We start from the raw sequence: 8,339 nt of genomic DNA, 5'->3' as shown, positions 1-8,339 counted from the left end.
ACCACTATGGTGGTTCACACAGGAATAAGATGCCGTCACATTTTGGCCTCTTTGCCGAAAGAGTTAATGTATTTAGGAAATGCTCTGTAGAGCAGTTTGTCCATTTACATGTAGAGCCACTATAGACCCAACATGGAGAATTCCATGCAAGGGGACCCGCAGTGTTTGTAGATAAAGTAATAAAAAAAAAATAACGCTTTATTTTGTCAAGTCTTTATACACCTCTGAAGACATAGTTATGTAAATTATACAGCATTTCATTTTTAAATGTATCCTCCAAAAAAAAAAAACACATTGGACCTTTAATGTGCTGCTTGTAAACTTGTGTTCTTAACCCTCCGTGTTTAAAAAAATCCGCTCCACTTTCTACAGTATATTGCTCTGTTATTGTTTTTCTTGGTTTCCTGTTTGTAACCGCATTTGCTGTTTTTATTTTCAGGTAATGTGCGACTGATGAGATGAAACCCACAATGCTCACACCGCTGCAGAAGCAGGTGATTGAGTCGGCTTCTGTTTGGTGCAAAGATATCCATTCTTCTAATAGGTCTCATTCAGCGCTTGCTCCTGCGGGAGACATAGGGAAACAAGCCCAGTCTGAGGCCTCATAGTCTCTCGCCTCTCTCTAGACCTCTGAGCTCAGGTGGATGAGTTTATATGAGCTGCCAATTTAACTCCGGTTCACACTCTCAAATGTTTTTCTCCTGGTCAAGTTGAAAAAGAGAAAATGAGAAGGACATGACACAAACACGGGCCAGGAAATGAAGGAAAGCAGTCTGGGATGGTTTACGATTGTGCTGTAGGAGCGGACCAGGGTGAACATGTAGTTGTTGTATAAATTGTCTCTAAATATGGAGTTGTGATAACAAAAAGGGAAATAAAATCTGTGTAATATGAAAATCGGTCATACAGAACATAGCTATATGTTTCTGTAAGCTGTTGTGTGAATGGGACAACTCCAGAGTAAATACGCTTATCAATCTCAAGCACTGACTTTGTGAAAGCAAGTGTTAATTGTGTGAAGTGTTACAGAACTGAACAGCTTCCTGTTAAATGTGCTTCTTTTAAGCATTGACAACTCATTCAAGGTGCAGCGTTAAACAATAAACAAAGGTTTGTGTTTTGAGTCATTTACACTTTTGAAACAAGTCTTGGTTTTTGTGTTACTTGTAGTTTCTCATAGCAGCCCTGTTATACATATATATTACATTGAGACATGAGACATTGAGGGCAACAAATATAAATGTTTTGCTCAGTATACAAAAGTATGTATTTTTTAATCGGTATACCAATGTGGTGATTGTATGACCTTCCCTTGAGTCAGAAGAGACTCCTTTCAGATAGATGGCCTTTTATTTTGACATGGGGCAGCAGAGAAGGCACAAAGACCTAGCTTTTGGATGTTAAGGGCTGCGCATGTTGGGAGCCATAAGCCTTGTTCACATGAATCGGAAACTACGTCACCGTAGGGTAAAGCAACTTCCGCTACAGATCATATCCCATCGTAATAAAATGCGCTTGTTTCATTTAAAGCTACTTGTGTTTATCTGTACTGTCTTGTTTTGCAACATTCAAATTAAATACATTTATCTGTTTTGTGCACTCAGATTGCTAATATTCATTTAAGTGTTTTTGAGATTGTATTGAAATGAGATCACGTCATTGTATTATAAGAAATTACTTAAAAATGCTGGCACACTGTTAACAGTGTAACTCGTTAAAATTTGTTAGTAAATAAGATATCATAAACTGCTAAGGTGGTTTCTTTTTTTATTGTAAATAAATAATAATACGATTATTTGTTCATTTATAATACCATATGTAAGATGTTAAAACTTAAATTGTGAAAACGTAATAAATTTAGAACTTTAAAATGAACCAAGGTCAAGAAATACAAAGTATCATTGCACTGTAACCTATATTAATATATTAGACCTTATTATAAAATGCTTACCATAAACAGCTGTACTGTTCTTCTCCAAATTTTTAATGGGTCGCTTACAATACTACACATAAGATTCTAATTATTCTGAATAATCATGGTCTTTCGTTCATTTTAATATACTGTATAGGCTACAAAAACAATTATTCACTCCCCTATCACAGTAACACAGAGCAGAAATAATAAATCACGCATACATGATGCATGGCAATGATCCAATGCACCCTTGAGTAAAACAGAAAGTGGGATGCGAGTTGGGTGATGTCTTTCCAGCACAGCGCGCTGCCATTACTGTAACGTTTATTTTATCGATATAATGCAGAACCAAACCAGACAGACATAAAGAACAAAATGAGACAGAGAACACCATCTCTGGATTTATTATATGCAGTTCAGTAGTTAAAATCAGCAAATACCTGCCTCAGGTTGCTGTCCCATAAGCGTACAAACTTTATATTAAGTCCAGTACAGTAGTACTAGTAGTAGGTGTTTTTAAATTAAGATCTTAACTTTAAGCAGGGGGTAATAAGGTATTAAGATCGTTTACATTATTTATATGAAGACATTTAATCCAGACACTGTTATTGTACTTGGATATTGATATAACCGGAACATCGTTTACCCTGCGTCAAACGATGCGGAAGTCAAAAACCCGGAAGCGTTAATAATGTATTAGAGCTGGGGCCGTTTCAGAAAGCAGGGTAAGCGCAAACTCAGAGCGCGAGCGGTGTTGAAATAGCATACGTCATTTGTTTATTGATTCGTGTTCCTAATCGCGCTCTATTTAGTCACACAGAATTTAAAATGGCATTTCCGTTTATTCAGGAACCCATAGATGAGGAAGCTGCATTAATTCGCAGAGAATTATATTTATGTCGGGAGAGAATTGTGAGGCCCCGTTTGGACGTTTTATCTTAACTTTTAAGGCCAGTTTAAGAAGTTTATTTAACATTTCCCAATCAGGCATCTTACTAGCAAGACCATTTTATTTCTTTAAACTTTCCTGAATGAATGATGTTATTGTATTTCTACGACGGCGTTTTAGTGCCACGTTAAAAATAAAATAAATTCAAGATTACGAGAATAAAGTCGAAATGTTACGAGAATAAAGTCGAAATGTTACGAGAATAAATTCGAAATTTTACGAGAATAACGTCGAAATGTTAGGAGATTAAAGTCGAAATGTTACGAGAATAAAGTCGAAATGTTACGAGAATAAAGTCGAAATGTTAGGAGATTAAAGTCGAAATGTTACGAGAATAAAGTCGAAATGTTACGAGAATAAAGTCGAAATGTTACGAGAATAAAGTCGAAATGTTACGAGAATAACGTCGAAATGTTACGAGAATAAAGTCGAAATGTTACGAGAATAAAGTCGAAATGTTACGAGAATAACGTCGAAATGTTAGGAGATTAAAGTCGAAATGTTACGAGAATAAAGTCGAAATGTAATGACAATAAAGTCGAAATGTTACGAGAATAAAGTCGAAATTTTACGAGAATAACGTCGAAATGTTAGGAGATTAAAGTCGAAATGTTACGAGAATAAAGTCGAAATGTTAGGAGATTAAAGTCGAAATGTTACGAGAATAAAGTCGAAATTTTACGAGAATAACGTCGAAATTTTACGAGATTAAAGTCGAAATGTTACGAGAATAAAGTCGAAATGTTACGAGAATAACGTCGAAATGTTAGGAGATTAAAGTCGAAATGTTACGAGAATAAAGTCGAAATGTTACGAGAATAAAGTCGAAATGTAATGAGAATAAAGTCGAAATGTTTACGAGAATAAACTCGTCGTAAAACGTATTTTATTTTCGTGAAAGTTGTAGTTTAAGAGTATAAATTATGTTTAAGCATCTGAATCAGTGAGTTTATTCGTAGTTCATGTCTGATTTTTTCTTCTGAATAAATTCAGTTTCCTACATGATCGCTTCAGTGTCCTTTTACTAATTATAACTCCGTGATGATGCGCCAAAAGACAAAGAATTTCCTTATTGCTTAATCCTAATCTAAAGTAGGATTCAACGAAATCCTCCACAGCGATTGTTTCTAGCAATTCTGTGTTTTTTTTCTCAAAATATTACGAGTTTATTCTCGTAATATTTCGACTTTATTCTCGTAACATTTCGACTTTATTATCGAAATCTTTTTTTTTTACGACGCCGTCGTATATTTCATATTCAGCTGCTCCCAAGATCTTTTTATTGCAGAAGGATTGCACCTACATGAGAGAGAGAGCGTTAAATATAATTCGCATTTTCACAGTTTCAACAAAATAAATATAAAAGTGATTGACATATAAACTTGCGCATTAACACGTGAAGCACTTTTCTCCCACGCCAACTCTCTTTCTTTTGCTGCTGCGGCTGTGTTGCTCTTTTATATAAATATGTGCTCATATTCACCGTACACTTGGAATAGTACCTTCAATTCCATTGGCGAGAAATGAACAGAGCGCTTTTTGTCACGTGCCGTTGCCATGGTAAATCGTGCTATCTTCACTCAATTGATGATGGCTTTTCATCGCCATGCTGCACGCGCGTACCCTTTGAGTGAATTTACTCAGAGTGGACTGAACTAACTCAAATCCGTTGGTTTGAAACTGAAAACTCAGAGTAGCGATTCTCAGAGTAAATCAACTCAGAGTTCAGATTTTAACTCGGTGTAGGTTGAACTTCCTTATTGAAACGGGCCCCTGGTTGGAAGGTTTGTTTTCCTGTTGTACACAAACATTTGAACATTTCAACGTCATTACAGCGGTTAGCCAATAGAGAACGTTTCTTCTTAGCACGGCCTGCTACAGCGCCTCAGATTAACAACTTCAAAGGCCATTTTCTCAATATTTAGACTTTTTTCACCTATATATTCCAGAGCTTCCGGCTTTCAGAGATTGTATAAATGTACCCTTAAGATTGTTTTTTTTCGTCTAGTGTCACATATATTATACTGTAAATTGTTATATCCCATTGCAGCTTTATGCCCTATGTTCTATTCAGGCATTTTAATATGAAGATTTTATGCGTTTACCCCGATTTCCCTCGAAGTTTAAATGTAGTTCTATGATCGGTGATACATAGCATGCATATTCATTCAATATCCGCTAGAGAGCGCATGATAAAAACAACAACTATCGTGTAGCTTGATGACGCTGTGTAGAAGCGTGGAATGATGGGATATGTTGTCTTCACCTCCACCGCTGATGGTACCGCTGTGATACACCAATCAGACGGGAACGAGAAATAATGTATCCGGAAAAGGTAAAGTTACAAAGTTTTATAAATGTTGTGTTTGATGAATTTATTTTGTTTCATTATAATGAAGTAGACCCGAGTACTGCAAGGTTTAAAACTAAATTGTTAGTCATAGATGTTACAGTTATTGTCCAATTCGATTGTGCGATAACACTGCGCAGTTTTAAGTGTTCAAATCAGTCATGGTAAAAGTTATTTTGAATGGACCAACATCATTTGCAAACTACTTCCGCATCTATCTATGACAGTGTCAGGCGGATGCTACGTCAATAAAGGGGGTAACAAAGAGTAACGCGGATATGACGCCATTGATGGGCGACTAAACGGCCCCGGTCCACTGTTAAGAATGGCGATTTTCTCAGGATTTAAAAGCAGTTGGAAACATTTGAGGTAGTGGAAGTACTCAACTGAAAAAAATATATATCATTGGCGTAGTGTTTTTTTTTTTTTTTACAAAATTCTTACAAACTGTACCTTTAACTATTATGCCTCATAAACTTTTCTCTGTTCTTTAATGTTTCTGCTGCTTTAAACAAGGTTACAAAAAATGTGCGTCATGTTTTTCATATTTCAAAAAGACTGCATACTTCAGATTCCCCTCTAGTATCTCAGAGGAGCAGAACAGGATCTCTTCACTGGTTAATTGCAGTTAGATGGACTTTTTGTGCTCATCAGAACAAAGTATGAAGGACAGATAGTTCAACGGCCACTTTAAATGTGGCAGTCTGAGTAATTTTAGTGGAAGAGCAGAATGAGAAATGTTTTAACTACCCTAACAGAAGTTCTGCCTATGGTGAATGAAGCGGTTTTCTTCCATTTCTTTTGATCACAGAATCCTTCAGACTATTTAAATTCTCAGATTTTTATATAACGACAAAAATGTTTCAAAGAAACAGTTTGCGAGTCCCCAAAAAATTGTCATGTCATTTTCTCATTCGCATTTCTTTCCCAACACAAACCCAGAGTTGTTTTGCAGAAATAATTGGCCAAAGTGTTACACAGTGAAAGTAAATTGCTATGCCCTTATGGAAAATGGAAAAAATAAGTATGGTATGCTTTAGTAAACCTGTTTTTAGAGACTTGATTAGGATTTACCTTAGTTTTACTGCAGACATGAATGTTGAAATGGTAACTGTCAGACATAGTACATTTTTGGTTATTCTGTTTATACAGTAAATCAATGGCTTATGTTACCATGGTAAATATGTTTATTTTATGGTTAAGGACCAGATCAAAACATGACACAAAAGTAGTTTGTATGACTTACTGTATGTACTTTATTATTATTAAGTCTTCTGAAGCAATACTAAAGCCTGTGTGAGGAACTGGAATTTAAATTATTATCACCGTAACTCAAATCTTAATAGTGCATAAGCATATTCTAAATATCACTGTGTTGTGCCAGATTTCTACAAGAAGGTCATATGTGACCCTGGCCCACAAAACCAGTCTTAAGTAGCATGGGATCATTTTTAGTAATTGCCAAAAATGCGTTGTATGTAATTATTGTTTTTTTCTTTTATGCCAGAAATCATTAGGATGTTAATTAAAGATTCTGTTCCATAAAGATTTTTTTAATTTCCTACTGTAAATGTATACAAAAACGTTATTTTTGTGAGTGGGTTCTGCACAACACTTACAAAAATGTCTGGAAACAGGCCTACAAACATCGCTCACTGCTGCCCACTCAAGGGAATTACCCACTCAAGTTTGGTATCTATAAAGCTTAGAATTTCAGCTTTCAGGTTCATATACTCTCTAAAACGTCATTACAGCAATAACTCAATAGAGAACATTTAAACAAACCTGTTTCTTCTAAGCAACGGCCTAATACAGCGCCTCCAATTAATAACTTCAAAGGCCATTTTCTCAACATTTTGAAAAACTTTTGCACCATATATTCCAGAGTTATTCGACTTTCAAACGAAGTATAAATTTACCCTTAAGATTGATTTTCAACGTTTTCCCCCGATTTCCCTAGAAGTCTAAATGTAGTTCTGTGATCAGTGATACAAACTGTAGCATGAATATTCATCTCAATGTACTGTACCAATACCTGAGGAAGTAATTAGAGGCTGATTTGTTCTTTCTTTAGCAGCGGAATTCGTTCAGTGTAAATTTTGAATTTCAATTCAAGCCCTCTTGCTAATGCAACAGGATGTTAATTTTACACAGACGTACTATAAATGATACGACTAAATTGAAAAGGTGTGTTACATAGAGGTTTGAGTGTCAGAGAGGGAGAAATGTATTGAAAGCTGTAGAGACAAGCAAACTACTTGACTTTTTGTCCTCAACTCTCAAATGCAAGCTCATCTTACATATGGATGCTGACCCAGTTTAAACCTTCGAAACTGGGAATGCTCGAATTTAGCTCAAGGACTACTCGAGTCCCTACTTGAGTCTATTACACATCAACCTCTGGAAATTCCTCTCCAAGAAGTCTCCCAAATGCCCACACATGCTGTAAAAACCAAGTAAATGCAAATTTAGTTTTTCTTTAATGAGACCACAAAGCCTGAGGCACAGCGCCTATCAAATAGCGCAAAGTGAATTATGAAAGGTTTATGTTACCTGGGGACAGGACCCTTAATTATAGCAAATCCAGATGTCTTAGTTAGGACGAATCCTAGATGTAGACAGGTGGAGAAAAGATAACTTTTAAGGGAATATAGCCTTGGAATGATCAAAGCTTTTAGAGTAACTTAGAGGCCAACCACTGAGTGGAAAAAAACACATCCCGACCTCTACAAACACATCTAGAATAGTGAAAATCAAAGTATCTGTTTCAAATCCCTCATTAGACCTGAATCGCTGCACCGTTAGATGCCATTTCTTCTAATCTGGACAACAAAATCTTCTAGTTGTAATAAAGAATGCATGAACTAGCTATAGAGGGTTGGGGGTTTCTCGGCTCCCACTGCTCGGCTCTGTCCCTTCAAGAAACGAAAGGATTTTTGTTCTTTAAAGTTTGTGAGAACATGAGTTGTTGTGGTGTACAATGATGTATGATGTTAAACTGTGGTAAGACTCCTTTCAGTTGCATGCTTTAAGTCTCTGGGCATTTGTCACCTGTCACTGTACAAAAAGTGTGGGAGATTAAGCTTTTATTCCGAAGAACAAAAGTTGCAAGGATTTTCTTATTT

The 8,339-nt window shown here is 36.0% G+C and overlaps 1 protein-coding gene across 2 annotated transcripts in view; it reads left to right on the top strand.

The window, feature by feature from the left end:
* Positions 1-2,628: 2,628 nt before the first annotated feature.
* Positions 2,629-8,339, top strand: part of unc5da (unc-5 netrin receptor Da) — a 156,050-nt gene continuing 150,339 nt past the window's right edge. The window contains exon 1 of one of the 2 annotated variants that reach the window (XM_056732054.1): positions 2,629-2,640. The gene's annotated coding sequence lies outside the window, so the exon portion shown is untranslated. Of the gene's footprint in view, positions 2,641-5,058; positions 5,200-8,339 lie in introns of those variants that run through there. The other variant, XM_056732053.1, reaches the window with a different exon arrangement.

Source organism: Triplophysa dalaica, chromosome 19 (assembly GCF_015846415.1).
Source record: "Triplophysa dalaica isolate WHDGS20190420 chromosome 19, ASM1584641v1, whole genome shotgun sequence".
Lineage (NCBI taxonomy): Eukaryota > Metazoa > Chordata > Actinopteri > Cypriniformes > Nemacheilidae > Triplophysa > Triplophysa dalaica.
Note: the sequence above shows the minus strand (reverse complement) of the source record. Positions and strands in the feature narration are given on the sequence as shown.